This window comes from Entelurus aequoreus, unplaced genomic scaffold (assembly GCF_033978785.1).
Source record: "Entelurus aequoreus isolate RoL-2023_Sb unplaced genomic scaffold, RoL_Eaeq_v1.1 HiC_scaffold_30, whole genome shotgun sequence".
In the NCBI taxonomy this organism is placed as follows: domain Eukaryota; kingdom Metazoa; phylum Chordata; class Actinopteri; order Syngnathiformes; family Syngnathidae; genus Entelurus; species Entelurus aequoreus.
This window is the reverse complement of record NW_026907962.1, coordinates 737,603-760,789: the sequence shown is the minus strand read 5'-3', so window position 1 is coordinate 760,789 and position 23,187 is coordinate 737,603. Positions and strand designations below refer to the sequence as shown.

Here is a 23,187-nt window from a genome sequence, read left to right as displayed (position 1 = left end):
AACATTCCTCTTTACACAAACTCACATATATTCATACATGCTCTCACTGGATTAGCCAAAAGGCAAACATGCTAGGATAATTTAGTTAAATGCTCACATTTTGTGTTTTGGATCAAAGGAATATGTAAATAATGAAGCATGTTGTTGTATAGTCAAGAAACTCACTGTTGAATCCAAGGATGGAGCTTTTTTCACCAAACCCTTATTCATTTATTCCCTAACAAAGTATCTGAAACATAAATATTGTTTGATATTAGTTTGATTTAACAAAGAATAGAAACACACAACCGAGGCAGAAATATAGTGCCGCAAAAGAAGAAAAGGGAGGATTTTACTTCCTGGTTTGATTTGAACATACACTACCGTTCAAAAGTTTGGGGTCACATTGAAATGTCCTTATTTTTGAAGGAAAAGCACTGTACTTTTCAATGAAGATAACTTTAAACTAGTCTTAACTTTAAAGAAATACACTCTATACATTGCTAATGTGGTAAATGACTATTCTAGCTGCAAATGTCTTGTTTTTGGTGCAATATCTACATAGGTGTATAGAAGCCCATTTCCAGCAACTATCACTCCAGTGTTCTAATGGTACAATGTGTTTGCTCATTGGCTCAGAAGGCTAATTGATGATTAGAAAACCCTTGTGCAATCATGTTCACACATCTGAAAACAGTTTAGCTCGTTACAGAAGCTACAAAACTGACCTTCCTTTGAGCAGATTGAGTTACTGGAGCATCACATTTGTGGGGTCAATTAAACGCTCAAAATGGCCAGAAAAAGAGAACTTTCATCTGAAACTCGACAGTCTATTCTTGTTTTTAGAAATGAAGGCTCAAACACAAAATTGTTTGGGTGACCCCAAACTTTTGAACGGTAGTGTATATGTCTTGGATTACTCACTAATTGATCCAACATGTTATGTTTCTTTATTATGTAATTATATACCAAATAACGAGGTAAATTTGCAGTTCCTTACCGTTTTGGTTAGTTAAAAAAATAGACAATAGGCGACAAAACATCGGACACGGTCATGTCGGTGTTGGGCCGGCAGATGTCTCTGCTGAATTCACCCCTTCCATAATAAATCTAACCATCAGATAACGACATGACAGGGTTCCAACTTTTGAGCGAAGAAAATATTTTTATGTGTACTAAAATTTGTGATAAGTCATCTTGTTATAGCCTTGTTAGTTTTGCATAATTCAATACAACAGAATACCCAGTTTCTGTGTTAAATCACAATACTTTAAATTAACTGTATGTGCCGTGTTCTGACAATGACTCACTTACATTTTTAAAGAAGTTAATATTAACCACATGATCAGAGGAGAGCGCGGACATTTCATTTCATAAGTGTCAGCACAGGCTAAGCCTGATCCCAGGTGAACCACCTTCTTGATCATGGTAACTCCCCTGCCAGGTAAGTATGAGTTATACATGGCTCACACACACTAGTCATTCACACACACACCATGTTAAGTGATGGCCTCATCCCATGCACACTAGCAAACACACACACTCAACAAGCCCAATTTAATTGTCGAGCCCGCCTCATGACCAAACTACTTCCGGCTTATTTCTTGTGCCATTGAAGCAAACGCTTCCGCCACCAAGTGACGTGGAGTGGTAACTACATCACTTAAAACCGGACATGAAGGCAATGTAACTTAAGCATTACTTGTAACTAACACGTAATAAAATGTATAACAATTACCCATGTAAAATGCTTAGAAATTATTTATAGCATTTTCTCAGTACCTGTACTGATAAAGCAACACAGGTTGTGTTGTTAAAAGCATAGCCAGCATAGGTGCAGAGGTGTTACCAGTAGGTGGCAGTACAACACCAGGTTTCCCTACACTCACTGCATGATCAGTCAAGTTGAATTGTTTTGTTTGCAATTCGATGTCAGTGACAATCTTTAACATTGTAATATGTGCTACTCACCACTAGATGGTGACAATTTTGACATGTGTTCATTTCAATAACAAAACATGTAATCATTCTGAGGACGTGATACATTTAGTGTGTATTGTCATTAAACAGATGATCAGGGGAGAGCGCGAACGCAGTCCCCCACTACCACAAATTATGCAGTTGAGATTCCCACATTTGGGGAATTCGTAAGGGTCAGCACAGCTGGAGTGCAATGGCTGAGCCTCACCCTAGGTGAACCACCTTCTTGATCATGGTAACTCCCCTGCCAGGTAAGTATGAGTTGTACATGGCTCACACACACAAGTCATTCACACACACACCATGTTAAGTGATGGGCTCACCGCGTGCACACTAGCAAACACACACACTCAACAAGCCTGCACATGTACAAGAGTCTACTACACAACATTGTTTGATCATTACAATATCATCACTATTTATATTACACTTGAACACAACTATTTGTTCCCATCACGCAATCTACACTACTACGCCTAGCCTGTACTGGAAGGGTCTGGGTGTCCCTGCCTCCCTTTACAGTAAGGATGTGCGTATCGATCCTGTGGTATCGATATAGCGATACTCACACGCTACTCATTTGGCATCACTTTTCTGAAAAAAGTATCGATATAAACCAAAAAACGGCGTGTGGGGGGTGCAAGCATCACTTTCAGATGTTTTTGATTACTTACTTAACTTACTATGTGCTGGGACACCCCTGTACCTGGCAGAGTATAGAGCTGGCCCAGTCACGTCACAGGAGACAGCGAATGAGCGTCGTCAACGTGCAACACACACACAGCCAGCCGACAGCGTTGTTACTTTTCCTGAACAGCAATCTGAGACTTCAGTAAAGTGTGACGTGTGACGACATATCTCGAGTACACTAAAGGTGTGATGGTGTCAGACATTTTTGTAGATAATTTTTCCAAGTTCACTTTCTCAGGGAACTGTCTTTCGTATGCAGGTTTATAGGACAAGGAAATCCTAGTTTATTGTGATAAGGAAATGATTGACTTTGCTTCAGAGAAGTGTTATAAGTTTACTTCCACAAAGAGGTTTGAAACATAACATTGCTATGAATAATTGTTTTTTTAAGCTTTTTCTACCAAGACTTTTTTTTGAGAAATAAGAAAAGTGAAAATGTGTATATTTTTGTTTATATTTAATTTATTTTTCATATTTATGTTATTTATTTTAATTTTACTTTTATTATATATTGACCATAATAAATGTGGTATAAATGGTCTGTATTTGTCTTAAATAATAACAATAGTAATAATATTTTTGACTGACAAAAATTGCCAATAAGAAATTAATGGTATCGGTATCGATGAAAATGCAAGAAAAAGTATCGGTATCGTATCGAATCCTAAAAGTGTGGTATCGCCCATCCCTACTTTACAGCCACTTCCTGTTTCTTTGTTTGGGACAGCAACACATGTTATACTGTTACCATCTAGTGGTGGGTAGCACCACTACACCGTTTAAGATTTTCACTGACATCAAACTTGAACAACTTTATAATGAAACATAACAAATCACATTTGAATTAGCTTGAAAAAAACAAACTAATTCCAATACAAAATATTGGGCAATATGTGAAAAATGCTGTTCACAAACACCTTCCGTCTAATTCGACTTAGTTGGAAATGTTTTGCGAAGAAGAATGGGCAAACATGTCAGTCTCTCGATGTGCAGAACCGGTACTAACAGACCCAAAGACACGCAACTGTTTGCAACTTTTCCACACGATATGGTTCAGTTTTCTGTTCGTATCTCGTCTGAAACGTCTTCGACAAACAAAGCTCGGTTTCATCCGTTTAAAGTTTACATGTTTAAAACTAGATGTAAAGAAAGGGACGGCTTTACCTGCAAGTACCCACATCATTCCGGATGGCAATTGTGTTGTGTACAGTGTACAAGTAAGCAACGATAACCATATTATCTCAGCCTATACAATGTCCACGCATTAATGCTGTTGAACTCAGTGACTTGTTGTACTATCAACTGAATTTCAGAAATGAACAATGTAATTTTAATTGATTTTGACAAGAGAGTGTGCACCATTTCTGGAGGTACTGCTATACTGGGTCAATGCGTGTAGTGGATGGAGCAAAGCCCCTATTCCATCTCCCTAATCCAAAAGTCAATTTAGTATATGGTCCCCATGTAGGGGACGTATCAGTTATTAAACCGATAAGAACAGATACTACGCTCGATTTTAGTCAAAAGGCCGAGAAGCGATGCCACTAAGGCGTCAGAAGGGAGGATGTCATTCCGGACACAACAACCTAAAGTGACGGTTACACACATTTATTAACCACAACGTCACATATCAACACACCAAACAACAACCATGCACTTTATGAATGACTGCATTATTTTAAAGGCTGCAAATACTTTTAATGAACGGAAGTGTTTGATCACTCCTGCTTGTCATGGTCACGTGGTACACGTCATTCCAATATTAAGCGCACCAGTCTCAATCAACCAAACAAACAATGCATAGCCTTCAATATAAAATACATAAATGTTGGTGGTTGGTAAAATATTTTTGCAAAACGCAAAGTGGCTGTACGATCAACATTTGACCAATTTAATTGTCGAGCCCGCCTCATGACCAAACTACTTCCGGCTTATTTCTTGTACCATTGTGACAAACGCTTCCGCCACTAAGTGACGTGCAGTGGTAACTACATCACTTAAAACTGGACATGAAGGCAATAAAACTTAAGCATTACTTGTAACTAACATGTAATAAAATGTATAACAATTACCCATGTAAAATGCTTAGAAATTATTTATAGCAATTTCTCAGTACCTGTACTGATACAACAACACAGGTTGTGTTGTTAAAAGCATAGCCAGCATAGGTGCAGAGGTGTTACCAGTAGGTGGCAGTACAACACCAGGTTTCCCTACACTCACTGCATGATCAGTCAAGTTTTTTAGTTTTTTTTAGTTTATTATTCTTCGGTCAATGGTCAACAAAATAAACAAACAGTTGTACATTCATAGATTGAAAATGAAAATGTTGCAGACCGAAAGGGTTTAGGCAGAAGTTGAACACTTATTGCGCCTAACCCTATAAACAATGTCAAAGTATAAGATGAACTTCCGAAAATTATGAAATGTCCTTTGTACAAGATGAACTTCCGAAAATTATGAAATGTCCTTTGTACAACATATTATAAATACACATTCATTATACACAACATAAACACAGTTCAATTATATACACAGTAAAGGCATGTGAAATATCCTTGTACACGTATTATACCTTTGTACCAATTTATATACTATATACAAACAATTATACTTCCATTATTATTTATATCCCACATTTAGTATTTTAATTAACATTGATCATAGTATTAACTACTGTGTTGATTCAAAAGTGATATATTTTTTCAAGACATTGGTCTTAAAGTGTTTTTTAAATGTGTGAATGGAACTGGAACATTTTAAGGAATCATCCAAGCTGTTCTATAGTTGAACCCCCCTGACAGAAACACATCTACTTTTTTAAGCTCGTTCTTATCTTAGCTTTCTGGAAGACAGCTGAACCTCTGAGGTCATAGGGATTCTCTCTGGGTTTAAACCTCTCCTGTAGATACCGAGGCAGCATGTGGTTATGAGCTTTGTACGTCACAATAGCAGTGTTGAGGTCAACAAGATCGTGCAGTTTTAATGTTTTTAATTTAATAAACAGAGCATTTGAATGGTCATGATAATCTTCATAATTTACAATTCTGATCGCTTTCTTTTGAAGTAAGAATATAGAGTTGATGTTTGTTTTGTAATTGTTACCCCAGATTTCAACACAATAATTACGATAAGGGAGTATGAAAGAATTAACATGTTAAGAGCCTTTTGATTTACGGAGTTTTTGATTTTATGTAACATAGCAATATTTTTTGCCATCTATTTAAGTACAGTTTCCAATTTAATTCATCATCTATATAGATTCCCAAAAATGTTGTTGAATACACCCTTTCTATCTCCATATCATCAATTATTATATGACACTGTATGTTATTTTTCCTATTTCCAAAAATTATATATTTTGTTTTATTTAGGTTGATTGAGAGTTTATTGGCATCAAACCATTGCTTTAGTATGTGGAGTTCACTCTCCACAGTCTCTAAGAGTTGGCCAAGGTCTTGCCCAGAACAGTACAAACTTGTATCGTCAGCAAAGAGAATACAGTTGAGTTTTTTAAAGATTTTGCAGATATCATTATTATACAATAAAAACAATTTTGGTCCCAGTACAGAACCTTGGGGTACTCCATGTGTTATACTCTTTTTATCTGAATCTACATTGTTCATATGCACATACCAGTGTTTCCCATAAACTGCCAAGATACCTGTGGCGGTGGGGGCGTGGCTATGGGCGTGGTCACCATGACATCATCGAGTAATTTGCATAATTTACTACAATGATTTGATTTTCTCCAAAAAGGCTCAAAAATTGTATACTTACTAATTAATAATAGTTTTGTTTTAAATGTCCATCCATCAATCCATTTTACAATATAATTACAACACTTTATGTACATATTTATATACAGATTTGAACAATAACTTATTCACTGAAATATATTTATTAATTGTGGTTCTTACAAAAAATATATCTTATAAAATATATAAGCTAAAATGTCTCAAAGCTCTGCCCCTTTAATTAGGGCATACTAAATAATTTAACTTTAGCCTACTACTACAACCATATTATTTACCGGCAACATAAAGTGAAACAGAGGCAGAGGTGTCCTGCCACAGTCAGTAACAAATAAACAGAAAACAGTAGTGGTGGTAGATAGACACAGAGCTTCATCAAACATCTGATCCACTGAACAAAGAGCTCCAAAAATCTTGAACTTTGGACTGTCATCAGTTTTACTCCCTACACTTAACCATGTGTTTCCCACTGCCTGCAGACTTTGCATCCTTTGTTATATACACATGTTGTGTTTCTAATATAAATACATTTAATAAAGTCAAATACAAATAAGGCAACAAGAGAAGTATCCTACACTTTTCTTTTGTAAAGTAAATCTGAACAGCCGATATGGGCATCTACATCAACTATATAATTTGCCTGGGAAGCTGGAGAGGACCAAAAAAAAAATATTTTTTTTTTCTTTTTTTCTAATTTGTGGCGGACGTAATTATTTTTTGGCGGGCCGCCACAAATAAATGATTGTGTGGGAAACACTGCATACTGTCCTCTGCCACCAAGATAACAAGTTGAATTGTTGTTTTGTTTGCAATTCAATGTCAGTGACAATCTTTAACACTGTAATATGTGCTACTCAACACTAGACGGTAGCAATATTGTTAGTGCTCATTTCAATAACAGAACATGTAATCATTCTGAGGACGTGATACATTTAGTGTGTATTGTCATTAAACAGATGATCAGGGGAGAGCGCGAACGCAGTCCCCCACTACCACAAATTATGCAGTCGAGATTCCCACATTTGGGGAATTCGTATGGGTCAGCACAGCCGGAGTGCAATGGCTGAGCCTCGCCCTAGGTGAACCACCTTCTTGATCATGGTAACTCCTCTGCCAGGTAAGTATGAGTTGTACATGGCTCACACACACAAGTCATTCACACACACACCATGTTAAGTGGTGGGCTCATCTCGTGCACACTAGCAAACACACACACTCAACAAGCCTGCACATGTACAAGGGTCTACTACACAACATTGTTTGATCTTTACAATATCATCACTATTTATATTACACTTGAACACAACTATTTGTTCCCATCATGCAATCTACACTACTACGCCTAGCCTGTACTGGAAGGGTCTGGGTGTCCCTGCCTCCCTTTACAGCAGGGGTGTCCAAACCTTTTCCACTGAGGGCCGCACATGGAAAAATTAAAGCATGCGGGGGCCATTTTGATATTTTTCATTTTCAAACCATAACAAAATATATGGATTTTGTTTGTTTTTTACCTTTAGGGCTCCCGGGGACCATAAAGGGTCTAAGTCATTAAAATGTTAAAAACAAGTCAAATTATTATTTATTTATTTATTTAACGCTTACAGTAAATCTCTACAGTATATCAACTTCAGGTTTATATTAGGGCTGCAACAACTAATCGATTAAATCGATTATAAAAATAGTTGGCGATTAATTTAGTCATCAATTCGTTGGAACTATGCTATGCACATGCGCGGAGGCTTTTTTTAAATTTTATTAATTAAAATTTTTTTTTTTTTATAAACCTTTATTTATAAACTGCAACATTTACAAACAGCTGAGAAACAATAATCAAAGTAAGTACAAAAACAGTACAAAACAGCGCCAGGACGGCGCTGAGGCTACGTCTCATGAGGTGGCGTAAGCTAGCCAATGATGTGTCATGTGCAGCTCACGTGACCACGCCGTCTGGAAACATTCGAAAAATGGCGCAGGAAAACAGTACCGATAGTTTAGCGGAGAAACATCTTGAGGTTATTGCTTCAATGGAGAAAAGTGTACGACCTAAGTCGTCAAAAGTGTGGGAACACTTTACTTTAAAGACTTCAAAGAAGAGCGTTTCCTGCAAAATGACACGGAAGTACAACATTGCTTCAGGAGCACCTGAAAAGGAAACATGTTGGAGCCATGGATGAAGGGAACAACTCACAGTACGTAACTTTTTAAGTCCATAGTGGCAACAAGCATTCATGAGTTCAGCTTTTTTGTAAGTAACGTATAAGTTATGCCTTTGTTGTAACGCGGGGCTGATGTTTCTCCGGCACATTTGACTCCGTTTTGAGAGAGAAAACTCACGCTTACCAATTTGGAAATAAACGTAACGGACAGAAATATCTCAGGTTGGTTTCATAATGGATCAATGTAGCCGGGCCGATAAAGCTATATAAATATATTTAGATTTGAGTGACGCTTTAGTATAACTAAACGTTATGAAGGTGCTGGAATATTTCATGCTATTATTTAGAGGCAGCCTAAAATGAATCCTTTATTATTCACAACAGAAACGTGTACAATATCTGATTCAGTTCTGATGAGTTACATTTCTGTGTTATTATTGGTGTATGCTGCACCCCCAATGTCTACAACATGGTGCCAGTATGCTGGGTTTTTTCAATAAAATACTGGAAAGGATAGAAATGTAGTTTGTCTCTTGTATCTGATTATTAATCGATTAATCGAAGTAATAATCGACAGATTAATCGATTATCAAATTAATCGTTAGTTGCAGCCCAAGTTTATATAAAGTTTAAAAAAACAAAAAGTTTTTAGGCCTTTTCTGTCAAAGACAACTTAGTTTTTTTATAATAAAACTGAAATATGCAGTATTTCCCCCACTGCCCAAAACATTCAGAAAGCAATGTTTGATGTGAAGTAATTAGAGCCTTAAAAAGATCAATAATACAGGACACCATTGATTTTAATTCATTATTATTTTTGAGTAATCACAGTGAAAAGATAATTAAAATTCCATTAAATATATTTGGGATCCAAAAGGTGCCTCACTCAGAAAGTGATACCATGGGACGGCGTGGCGAAGTTGGGAGCGTGGCCGTGCCAGCAATCTGAGGGTTACTGGTTCGTTCCCCACCTTCTACCATCCTAGTCACGTCCGTTGTGTCCTTGAGCAAGACACTTCACCCTTGCTCCTGGTGGGCCTGGTTAGCGCCGTGCATGGCAGCTCCTGCCATCAGTGTGTGAATGTGGAAATAGTGTCAAAGCAGTTTGAGTTCCTTAAAAAAGGTAGAAAAGCGCTATACAAGTACAACCCATTTACATTTTTATTAGATTTTTTTTTAACTTCCAACACTTAAAGGCCTACTGAAACCCACTACTACCGACCACGCAGTCTGATAGTTTATATATCAATGATGAAATCTTAACATTGAAACACATGCCAATACGGCCGGGTTAACTAATAAAGTGCAATTTTAAAATTCCCACCACACTTCCGGTTGAAAAACTCCTTTGGATATGATTTATGCGCGTGACGTCACAGAATCCACGGAAGTGGTTGGACCCCATCGAACCCGATACAGAAACCTCTTGTTTTCTTCGACAAAATTCCACAGTATTCTGGACATCTGTGTTGGTGAATCCTTTGCAATTTGTTTAATGAACAATGGAGGCTGCAAAGAAGAACGTTGTAGGTGGGATCGATCTGTGTATTAGCGGCTAAGTACAATACTTACAGCAACACAACAAGGACTACTTACTACGCCTAGCCGATGCTTGCCGCCAAACCCACGGATGAAGTCCTTCGTCGCGCCGTCGATCGCTGGAACGCAGGTGAGCACGGCTGTTGATGGGAAGATGAGGGCTGGCTGGCGTAGGTGGACCGCTAATGTTTTTATCATAGTTCTGTGAGGTTTCAGGCACAACACCGGTTGCTAAGTTGCTAAATTAGCCTTAGCGTCGTTAGCAACAGCATTGTTAAGCCTTACCAGGCTGAGAATTTTTAACCCTGTAGTTACATGTCCATAGTTTAATAGTATTGTTGATCTTCTGTCTATCCTTCCAGTCAGGGATTTATTTATTTTGTTTCTATCTTCATTTGAGAACGATGCTATCACGTTAGCTCAGTAGCTAAGTGTGTCACAGATGTATTGTCGTGGAGATAAAAGTCACTTTAAATGTCCATTTCGCGTGCTCGACTCTCATTTTCAAGAGGATATAGTATCCGAGGTGGTTTAAAATACAAATCCGTGATCCACAATAGAAAAAGGAGAGAGTGTGGAATCCAATGAGCCAGCTTGTACCTAAGTTACAGTCAGAGCGAAAAAAGATACGTCCATCACTGCCTCTCTAATCCTTCACTGTAACGTTCCTCATCTACGAATCTTTCATCCTCGCTCAAATTAATGGGGTAATCGTCGCTTTCTCGGTCCGAATCTCTCTCGCTCCATTGTAAACAAAGGAAAATTGTGAGGAATATTGCCTCCTGTGACGTCACGCTACTTCCGGTACAGGCAAGGCTTTTTTTTTATCAGCGAGCAAAAGTTGCGAACTTTATCGTCGATTTTCTCTACTAAATCCTTTCAGCAAAAATATGGCAATATCGCGAAATGATCAAGTATGACACATAGAATGGATCTGCTATTCCCGTTGAAATAAAAAAAATTCATTTCAGTAGGCCTTTAAGTTACGAGCTCAACTTCAGATATATCTGTCGATTTTACGTTTGAACTATTATTTTGTTTGTTTTATGCTCCTTTGTCAAATAAAATGTTTTTGTATGGCAACCACACAATATATGCAATATTTCCCACATAAAACATTTTAAAGTGAAATATTTTGTAGTAGAATGTCTGACCTTTTGACCTATATTTCTTGTCTTTTAAGAATGTCCGCTCATTTTCAATTCTCTTGTATTTTGTGCCATTGAATGGACCAGTGGTGGGACAAAAGTGAATGTTAAGTCGTGCCAACCTGTCTACAGAATGTGTTGACTGTCTAAAGGATTCGAGTTGTTATGGAACAGATAGGGAAAAGATAAAAGACATTGACGCACTCGATAAGGAACGATGACGCACAAAAGACATATAAAAAATGTCAGAAGACCGGAACTCGACAGTGATTTTGGCTTGTGTGTGTCTTGTTTGTTCCGGAGTGACATGTGGTCTGTCTGCACGGCCAACTCAATTCAACCTGCACTTCTGATAATGGGTAAATAAATTTGTTGTACTAAACTACTTTTGTTGCCTGTTTAAGCTTCGGACAATCCACTACACAAATTGGCGTCACGAACAGGATGGTTTAGAAGCTACAGGTCGACAGCCGCTCTCGCTCTGTCAGTCAGGCAGACAGTGTGCTGCACGCGCGCATAACAAGGTAAGCGTTTTGCTTAAAGTGTAAACATTTTCTGCCTGGAGAGAGCCGGATCGATAAGACTAATTGCTGAATCTATTTTTGATAAAAGATAGGTTTAGTCAGGTTATCCAAAAACAACCTGGAATGGGGTAAATTATGGTTGGATTGAGTTGTTTTATATGTGATCATTTGTCTGTGTGTTTGTTGAAAACTTGTGATTTCTTGTTTTTAACATAAGGGGATTGTTATCAGAATTTTGGTGGTTTGGAGTGTAGAAGCATAAGACGATGTGAGACGAAAAATTTCTTCTAACCTCTTCATCCTCTGTCGTTGTTGGCAGAGGATGCTTTTTTCTGCAAGTACATTAGGTTAGCCGGAGTTGGACACAGCGAAATTTGAGGCAAGGTTGGCTAAACTGATGTGACATTTGACCCACACAAATTTATGACGTCTATGAAGGTCCTACGTATCTGTCTATGTGGAAGCTGCAGCCGGGTAAAAAGCCTGATATAAGGTGATCGTTCAGTGACTCCGGTAAAGGAGATCAACTGAGCCAAGTTGTCACGAATTTGGAAATTTGCTGCAGTATAGATGGATAGAGTAAGGGCTCCATATGGTAGAGCCTTGGTGAAACTATATGGACTGACCAGACACAATGTTCTGTAGGATTGGGGGGTGATTCCTGGTGATTCTACAACGCCTTAGGCCAGGGGTGTCAAACTCATTTTAGATCGGGGGCCGCATGGAGAAAAATCTACTCCCAGGTGGGCCGGACTGGTAAAATCACGGCACGATAACTTAAAAATAAAGACAACTTCAGATTTTTTGTTTTGTTTAAAAATAGAACAAGCACATTTTGAAAATGAACAAATCATAATGTTGATGGTTTTTTTTTACACATACATGTTGCAGTTAATAGTATTCTATCTTTATTTGTCGTTACTTATACTTTCTGAATAAATGATGGGATAATGTTCATCAGTCAACTCATAGGTGTAATTTTCAATCTATTAAGATAAAAAAATATCAAAATCAAATTACAGGATGTTATTTATGTAGTTTACTCATTTTTCTCAACTGGTGCACTAAGATCATGTGTTTTTTTGTTGTTTTTTTTACATATGTAGCATCATCTAAAATTATACAAAGAATTGCTATTGCGACATCTAGTGGACACATTTAGAAGAGCAGTTTCTTTCATTCCAAAATTTCGCAAACTCATCCCGCGGGCCGCATAAAACCTGTTCGTGGGCCTGATCCGGCCCGCGGGCCGTACATTTGACACCCCTGCCTTAGGCAGTTATCCGTGTTGGTCAGGAAGGAAAAGCAGGGTTTGCTCCGCTAAACGGGTTAATCGCCGTTATATGAGTAAGAATGACCTGTGTGTGTTTGTTAATGAGACGGCCGATTCCACAAAAGCACGCGTGCATTAGTTGTTTATATTGGTCCGGACCAGGGGGGCGTGGTTTGTGGGATAAAAATGTGTGTTTTTTAAATGTATATATGTATATCTGCGTATTTTAATAACTTTTGTGTAGCACCTGGTTTCTTGTCTGGTTTAATTCCCCCCTTCCTTTCCCCCCTCTCGCAACCTCCCTTCACGCTTTTTCTCACAGCCCCGCTATCTGTAAAAGTCTGGAAATTGTCTAAAATGTGTGTGCGTGTGAGAAAGTAGACAAAGTTTATGTACAGAAAACATATGAGTGAATGATTTATCCATTTAATTATCTTATTCCGCTCTCGGAGGTTGGATCGCGGGGGCAGCAGCCTAAGCAGGGAAGCCCAGAATACCCTCCTTAAACTTGACTATTTGTCCATCTAAGAGTGAATGATAAATGTTGTTCTTATTATTAAGGTTCTGATATGATACAGCTGTGTTTCTGGATGAGAAAAATAGTTGTCTATTGCATTTACTTTTAACTGTGCTGGTAAATTCTCTGTGTGTGAGTGACTGTGTGACGCATATAAAGAAAAAAAAAAAAAGGAGTCTCAGCTGGGAGACATTTTGAGATAAGAGTGTGTGCGTGTGACGAGGCTGTGTGAGTGTCAGCTGTACGAGGCATTGGTTCGAAGAGGAGTGACACTTATAGCATTGAGCTAGGTTAGCATTGTGTTAGCATAGCATTGAGCTAGGTTGGCATTGTGTTAGCATAGCATTGAGCTGGGTTAGCATTGTGTTAGCATAGCATTGGGCTAGGTTAGCAAAAGTTTGCTTACTGAGGCATAGTAAGGCTAAGTTAGCATCTAGCTTGGCATTACTAAGTGTGGTTGAACAGTTATTCTCGGTCTGTAGAGTGTGCTAGTAGTAGGTGCTTGCTAAGTTCAGTAAAATAATAGATATATGGAAAATTACACGTTTAAATATCAATAAATAAATACGGATTGTGGGACATTGAAACATTGTTTAATTCATCATTCATTTATATGTTTAGTATACTTTTTTGGTACAGCCTTGATGCTCTGCTGATCCATACAGCTCCTGTGGGAAGTTGCGACAAACACACACATCATAGATTAGGACACACTGTAACTTTGAATTAATAGTTATACAACAAATAAATTAATAATATTGAATTTAAATTTGATAAAGATAAATTGATCATACATTGACATTTTAATTTTTTTTTAGGAATAAACACACAATAAAATAAAAGTTAAATGTATATTCTAATACATCTAAGGGCATCTGTGAAACATAGAGTCTGAAGAAGTACAGATAAGAGCCACTCAGCGCCATTGTCAAAAAAAACCGTAGAGAAGCGTTAAACAAATTCCAATCAGAAGGAAGACAGACCAAAATATGAGAACTTAAGTAAACAGACAGCAAGTAAACCAGAAATAATAATGTAAATAAATAACAAAGAAAGCAAATTTCTATGTGACATTGGTGCATGTAGAATTACAAATAGAGAATAAAACTAAATGGAAATAACTGTCTGCAAGATGAGCATGACGTCATGAATTGTGCTCGGGTTAGTAATAGATAGATAGATAGACAGATAAAACGTTATTGATTCCTTCAGGAGAGTTCCCCCAGGAAGAAGAAGTAAAAAGTAAACAGTAACTAATAAGGGTATAAATGGAAACAGAATAGAAAAATATTACAAGGAGAATAAAAATAGAACAGTAAAATAAGAGAAACTAGGCATTAACGACCATGATATAAAAAAGTATTGCACTGTTATTGTTTTGCATTCCCTGTCATCCTAGCCCCCCCCCCCAAAGAGGAGTTGTACAGTGTAATGATGTATGAGACAAAGGATTTTTTATAGGCTAAACCAGTAGTTTTCAAAGGAGGATATGGTGTTTCCGCCCGGACAAAAAAGGGAGGTACTTGAAGGTATGCCAAGGGGTACCTGAGATTTTAAATATTTTAAAATAGCGACAATTCAAAATCCTTTATAAATATAATTATAGAAGAATAATTCTTCAACAAAATAAATATTTAGAATTAAGTTCACGAGCCCAGATGGATCTTTATTACAATATCCAAAGAAGGTTGATGATTGATTATATGTATAGAAATCTTTATTATAATTCAATCACTTGTTTAATTTTTAAAAAACGTTTAGTTATTCTCATTTTTTTGTTTGTCCAAATAAGTCAAGTAAGACCACAACAAATGAGCAATATGGTGCACTGTTATACAATTTAATAAATCAGAAAATAATGACATTATGCTGTATTTTATTTCTTTATTTTACTGGGAAAAAAGGTTGAAAACCACTGCCCTAAATCATATCTAAAGCTAAAATTATTTTATAAGACTGATTATTTTGGATTCGTAAATGGTATGCTGTTGATTGTGGTTAGCTGCAAGTTTGTTTATTTGTTTGTTTGTTTAGTTGTTTGAGTGAAATGGGAAGAAATCAATAGGAATAATTACATGCAAAATGGAATAAAACTATGAGTGCGATAGATAATGAATGAATAAATGAAATAGGTTTATTTTAGTCATATAATCAACCATCAACCAATTTGTGTGAGCAGTTTAACAGTAAATTAGACATATTAACAATCATACACATTTACACACAGAACAAAAAAGAAAAAGAATGACCAAAAAAAAAAAAAGAATAGGCGGAAGCCAAAGCTTATATTGGCCTATGATATACAATTACTGAACATTAAATTACCTGGAACATCAACATTAAAAGATGAAAGTAATTGTTACTATATTTTATAATGTTCAAAAAACTTTACCTTTCAAGGGTCTCCAAAACCATAACAAAAAACCACGTGTTCAGCTCATCACTGAGGATGGTACATCATTTAACTCCTAAAACTGAAATACATTTGTGTTTTTATTTTATTTTACTTGACCTATTTCAAAAATCAATATCCCCCGTAAATGATAGTGTCTCCTCATAATGTAAACAAGCTAAGAATACAAACTGGAAGGCTGTTGTTCTTTACTTGGAAACATAATTGCCATTGTTTTAAAATTAAATTATCTGAACATTTAACACATTATGACTTAAAAAATGGATTGATATGATCATAATAATAATAATGCTTTGTGTATTATTGAAATGAGCCTTTTAATTTTAAGTATTGGGTCTATAATTCTTCTATAAACATTTCCCCAAACTTCAAAACAATATTACATATGGAAAAATAAATGAATAATATAACATGTGCAGACATTTCTTATTCAGCATGTTTAACTTTATACCGAATAGCCATGGATTTGGATATTTTCTTTAATATGTTCAATATGCGGCTTCCAACATATTAATGATCAATTACTATTCTCAAGAATGTAGTTCATATACTCTGTCAATTTCCACTTGATTCAACTTTAATTTGTGTTTCACAATTTGACTTTGCACCCTGGACAGGTCGCCACCTCATCACAGGGCCAACACAGATAGATAGACAGACAACATTCACACACTAGGGCAAATTTAGTCTTATTAATTTCTACATATTGAGATCTATTACTTAAAATAACTACTTAACCACTGTTGTGAAACACCTTTCTAATTTATGGGAGTATTGGGATAGGATTGAGGAAGATGTCTGCTGTGGTGGTGGTTAGTTTGGAAATTAATTTAATAAAAGTAACTTTAAAGTGCAGTCTGACATTTTAGTTTGGAGTAATTTGTGGTTTATTTAGACATTGAAGTGCACCATACCATGCGCCCGGGAATCATTTTTGGTGATTTGGCTCCCAAAATTGTTTGTGGTTTGGTGTGACTCGGCCGGGGTTTTGAACTTGCGACGTGCCGATCTCAGGGCGGACACTCTAACCACTAGGCCACTGAGATGAAGGAGGCAAACCAAATCTCAACAGCTTTCAGTTAGCTATAGATTTTGAGAGCATAATGCGAATAACTATAACTTTACAACTGTTTGCTGTGAATAGTTTGAATAATAATTACAAATAACAGCCTACATTAATAAATAGAATAAGAGCCGATATGTAAAGTGTTAAAAAGAGGAGAAGTGTGATTAGGGCTGGCGCTTAGAGCATGGCCTTGTGTTTGTTGTGACTAGGTTGGATAACCAGTCGGAGACGGGCAAGGCAAGGATATGTTTGTGTGGCGTTTTTCATGCAACAAAGTGAAATGAAAGAAAATAAAAGCAAAATTAAAATGCAGACAATAAAAATAAACACAGTGCGGACGTTAAAAGTTAAAAGATTAAAAGATTTAGCTGAAAGATAAGGAGAAACGTGAATAAAAACATTCCTTTGTTTTGGAGAGTATCACGCACAGCGGGAGGTCAGAGTGCAAGCATGACAGCTTGCTCGCGCCTACTGATAGACTAATGATAGTTTAAATTAACTTATACATAATCTTTAAGTGAATTAAAAGGGTACTTAAATACACATGAAGTAGTACGTATAATCTTTGAATTAAGGTTATTGATTAGCAATTAATGGGATAGTTAAGAATGTAATTTTAAAACGTGATATGCAAAATTGAACTAACCGAGAGGATATGAAAACGATGGGTGTACATGTTTTGAGTTCCAAATTCTGGAGGAAAAAACCTCAACAAAACGTAAAACCATACAGACGGACTTGGGTGGTAGCCACGGTTGTGCTAGGTCAAGCGAGGGTGGAAAGGATATGCAGCCGGGGGACTGCCAGCTTCTCTGAACAAGACAAGCTCCAAAGTTGTAGCCAGAACATGCTCACAAAAAATACAGGTGTGACAGCAGGACGAACAGCAGGATACAAACAGACCCCTGCTGGACATAAGTGTCAACGGACAATGTTCAACACAATCTTTGAAGCATTCCTTTGTGGTCAACCTGCACACACCTTGTAATGACCTGCTTACGAACTGTGCCCTGACAATTCAATACCGCACAGAAGGAACTTCCTGATGTTGCCTGACAGCACGACATCAGCTGACAACTACTAGGGACGCCTCCCAGGAACGAATGGAAGACGGGGACTGCTCCAACTGTCCTAGCACTAGCTGACTGAGGTGCGTCCGTGTGTCCTGCCACCCAAACCGCCAAAGTGTATGATCACCAATTAGACGACTCATAATAGGAGCCTTTTGACTCTTATATATGGTGGGACTCAAGGTATGGCCGCTCATGTGAACTATCCTTACAACAATTAGAATGGTATAAGATGGACAACTAATGACCCACATTGTTCCCTCTGTCCTGCCTACGAAACCAAAAATTTAGGTCAAATGATAAAACAGGGCGTAGCTGCCGCTGATTGAACCGATACGCTAATACCACATTTTCAATTATTTCGGTTGTCTGTTAAAAACATAGCTATTGGTTGCAATTTGGACATTCCTGCTGTAGGCTACAAGGACCTAGCAGCTACACAACAGCTGAGCTAAAACAAAATTTAAGCATATCAAATAATTGTAGTTGCTTATTACATACACAAAGTCGCAGAGAGACAGAAGTCTGTAGAAAGTATTCAGTAACAAACGTGTCCGCATTATTAAACTTTATACCACAGGAAATATACTGAACAAATACAGCAGTTACTGTCAGACTCTAATCCGAATTACCTTGTCTAGCAGAGACATGGTTAAAACCCACAACAACTTTCGTTCTAATTAATGTCCCGGGGGACAAGATTACAGAAAAGACAGATCGAGTGACAAAGGGGGGAGGAATTATGATTTATGAAAGGGAAAACATTAAAAGTAGATCAATTTGAGTATGTTGAAATTAAAATCACATTTTCCTCAGAAATGTATTTCAAGGTAATTGTAGTATACCGACCGACCACAGCTATTTTTCTTGATTCATTTTCAGACATCCTCAAACAGCATAGTATGAAAGAAGTAACGTCATGGAGGACATTAATCTGGACTGGTTAAATAAAACACGTAGAAAGAAACTTAAGGATATTATAAACGGCTTCTACATGATACAAATGATAAGCAGCCCTATACTAGAATTACAATTGGATGACAAAAATCAAAGAGAACATCTGTAAATACGAATACAAAACCAGAAAGAAGAGTGCTAAAATAAAAATACCATTGGATTAATAAAACAATTTGGATTCTAATAAAGACATGAGGACTCAGCTCTCATAAGAGAAATTATAACAGGTCTAAATACAGATCGTATGATTTTAAAAGTTTGGAGGAACAAAGTTACAATGTTTATGCGGAAGTCTAAGGCTGACTTTCACTTAGAATTAATCAAAGCTGCAAAAGGGAACATTAGAAAGTTATGGAAAACCAGATACAAACTTACGGAAAGAGAGCAAACAAGAAACAACACTGTAACATTGAGTATCAATGGCGCTACTATCGCAGACAGTCTGGACATAAGTGGTAATTTTGATGAACATTTCATCCAGTCTGTACAAACCCTGAATAAAAAGTCCCTCAAAATCAGTGCAAATAATTGTCATTTATTCATATGGACTAATTTTAGAATTAACAAATGAAACAAAGTTAAACAAAATCTTCACTGCATTATCAGACTCACGATCTAGAGATATATATATATGGGTTGGACACTATCTTCCTAAAAACATATAAGGATTGTATTATTGCTCGTATAACAACGATTGATAAATAGATCAATAACGGAAAACACTTTCCCTACCACGTCGAGAAACTGCTACTATAATTAAATCCATAAAGCAGGAAATAAAGAAGACCAGAACATGTACAGACCAATTAGCCTTCGCCACGTTATAACAAAAGGAATAGAACATTTGAAATTAAAAAGTGGCTTTGGAGCAATCAAAGCTGCTCACACGGTCACTAAGAGGGGCATTATGTTGACACATCAATTTAATATTATAGTATTATATTTATCCATGAGAGCATTTTTGTTGTAAATTGTGAGGTATGGCTGTTAAAATCTTGGTTGTTTTTACGAAGGATGACAGATGTGAACAAGAGCATGTATTGTCTTTGTGTGATGATGTAAATAAGGTGTGGTTGTATTGTATATTAAGAATGTGTCCATGAAGGGGTATTTTAGGATTTCTCTTCATCTGATTACATGCTACAGTATGATTATTTTTGATTAATTATTGATTACTATGAATGTATATATTTATTATGATTAATTAGTGTCATAATTTTATTGCTTGATTTTTGGATCCCTTTAATTTAGGTAGCCAGGGACTGCAGATGGAAAGTAGCTATTTAGATATAATCTGGTACAGAACAAATCTGTTTCTGAACTTAATGTTTCTGTGCATTGTCCCATCATAGATAGACTAAATTAAATACAACTATTTAGTGAATTATTGAGGCCACAATAATTCACTAGGTGTTGTAAAATATCAAAGTACTATTGCAAAAGCGAACAGTGACCTCAAACATGACCTGTCCTCCGCCTCTGTTCTTGCTGCGCTTGACTATCAGCTGCCTTTTCTTTTTCTTGGATGTTTCTGAAACTACTAATACTACTACTACTACTACTACTATTACTATTACTACGACTAACACTGTCCCTGTGAGAGGGACAGAGGGGGGAGGTGAGTTTGGATTGGGTCAAGTTTGAGCGTGTTGAGGTTTTATTTAATCGATATGATCAATCCGGTACAAGGATAAAGGAACGTAATGATTTAGATTGACAATTGCAGTGGTTGGCGAAAGCAACCCCAACCTCAAAGGAGGGTGCCAATTCAGTAATTAAATGTTTTGTGAATGATCTAATATCCCGACATGGTTTCCCCAAAAAGATTAGGTCAAACAACGGCACCTATTTTAAGAAAACAGGTTATCATCTTCAGTCACAAGATCAGCACTTCTCAGGACCAGCAGCTTCCTAGGAAGGTGGAAAGACCATGAGACCAAAATGGTAAGTTTGCAAATTGTAGAATTTGTGTGCCAGTTCCTCTGTGCAGATTTGAGGATGAAAGCAGCCACTCCAGATTCCCTTGCACTCGCTAAGAGGGGCACGGTCAAAGCCAATCCAGGACCAACACCCGATACCTGACTGGAAGGAACCGAGAGGAGAGACAACACCTTGCCAGCGATGACGAGAACATCTAAGGTTGCCAGCCAATGTGTCCACCGGGACTCCAGCAGCTGTGGAAAGAAGTGTCGGGAGTGCCGAAGCAGCGAGGAGGCCTGAAGCAAGCCGAGGGCCTGGACCAAAGCCCCACGCCCCATACTCTGCCCCAGCCTTCCCCAAAGCCCCCACAGCTCCAACTCTACCTGAGTTTTCCCCATTTTCGGCCAGCACGCACCGGCCACTGAACAGTCTGCCCAATGGACTGAACCACACCCCAAGAAGAGACAGAGACAGACTGTTTGAGTGGATCTCTTTCTTCACCAAGGCAGCCAAAAGCCCAACGAGGTGTCGGCAGGCCACCAGCCTGAGGCACCACCGAGCCATCTATACGAGCACTAATCGAACATGGACTCATACGAAATTCAGTTGTGTGTTCAAAATCAATTGATAATTAACAATATTGGTAACTACATTCATTGGAAATGCCGGGAAAAATATTTTTGCAAATGTCTTACAGTCATAAGTCTATATACATTCATCTATTTATGTTCAATGATGTTCATGATCAAAGTATTTGTTATTCCTTTACTAAATCAAAGGGTAGGCCACTAATTGTGTTTTGTGAGATGGTTTTACTGCAGGCTGGTAACAGCGATCGCTCTGAAGGAGGGTCATAGACGGAATTTTGGCCTCGTATAAAAACATTGAGGTTTTTGCCTCTATCTGCGGTAGAGATTTAAGTTAGTGGTCTATATCAGAAATTGTTTTGGTCCAGGGTCTTATGTAGTAGAATTACTGACCTTTTGACCTATATTTCTTGTCTTTTAAGAATGTCCGCTCATTTTCAATTCTCTTGTATTTTGTGCCATTGAATGGACCAGTGGTGGGACAAAAGTGAATGTTAAGTTGTGCAAACCTGTCTACAGAATGTGTTGACTGTCTAAAGGATTCGAGTTGTTATGGAACAGATAGGGAAAAGATAAAAGACATTGACGCACTCGATAAGGAACGATGACGCACAAAAGACATATAAAAAATGTCAGAAGACCGGAACTCGACAGTGATTTTGGCTTGTGTGTGTCTTGTTTGCTCCGGAGTGACATGTGGTCTGTCTGCACGGCCAACTCAATTCAACCTGCACTTCTGATAATGGGTAAATACATTTGTTGTACTAAACTACTTTTGTTGCCTGTTTAAGCTTCGGACAATCCACTACAATTTGAAATAATTGGAGCCTTGAATAGGTCAATAATTCATTATAACATTGATTTTTTTTTTTTTGGAGCAATGGCAAAAAAAGACAAAAGAAAGATAGACAAAAGGGAAAACAAGCCTGCATGGTAGCTTTGTGTCAACATTGCAACTTTTTCTAGTTAGATTTCACCTCATTCCACTTTTTTAAATGTTTTTTTAATTTTTGCAATAGCATTTCCAGAATGTGTGGCGGGCCGGTAAACAATTAGCTGCGGGCCGCAAATGGCCCCCGGGCCGCACTTTGGACACCCTTGCTGTACTGGAAGGGTCTGGGTGTCCCTGCCTCCCTTTACAGCCACTTCCTGTTTCGTTGTTTGGGACAGCAACACATGTTATACTGTCACCATCTAGTGGTGGGTAACACACACTACACCGTTTAAGATTTTCACTGACATCAAACTTGAACAACTTTATAATGAAACATAACAAATCATATTTGAATTAGCTTGAAAAAAACAAAAACTAATTCCAATACAAAATATTGGGCAATATCTGAAAAATGCTGTTCACAAACACCTTCCGTCTAATTCGACTTAGTTGGAAATGTTTTGCGAAGAAGAATGAGCAAACATGTCAGTCTCTCGGTAGTAACAAACCCAAAGACACGCAACTGTTTGCAACTTTTCCACACGATATGGTTCAGTTTTCTGTTCGTATCTCGTCTGAAAAGTCTTCGACAAAGTTCGGTTTCATCCGTTTAAAGTTTGCATGTTTAAAACTAGATGTAAAGAAAGGGACGACTTTACCTGCAAGTACCCACATCACA

At 37.4% G+C, this 23,187-nt stretch overlaps 3 non-coding genes across 3 annotated transcripts; all 3 read right to left on the bottom strand.

Annotated features, from left to right (window-relative positions):
* Positions 1-2,054: 2,054 nt before the first annotated feature.
* Positions 2,055-2,218, bottom strand: LOC133645284 (U1 spliceosomal RNA). Its single transcript, XR_009824947.1, has one exon. It is a non-coding gene; the product is annotated as a U1 spliceosomal RNA (small nuclear RNA).
* Positions 2,219-3,997: 1,779 nt separating this feature from the next.
* On the bottom strand, positions 3,998-4,189 carry LOC133645286 (U2 spliceosomal RNA). Its single transcript, XR_009824948.1, has one exon. It is a non-coding gene; the product is annotated as a U2 spliceosomal RNA (small nuclear RNA).
* Positions 4,190-7,365: 3,176 nt separating this feature from the next.
* On the bottom strand, positions 7,366-7,529 carry LOC133645283 (U1 spliceosomal RNA). The gene has a single exon (XR_009824946.1). It is a non-coding gene; the product is annotated as a U1 spliceosomal RNA (small nuclear RNA).
* Between the last annotated feature and the right edge of the window lie 15,658 nt (positions 7,530-23,187).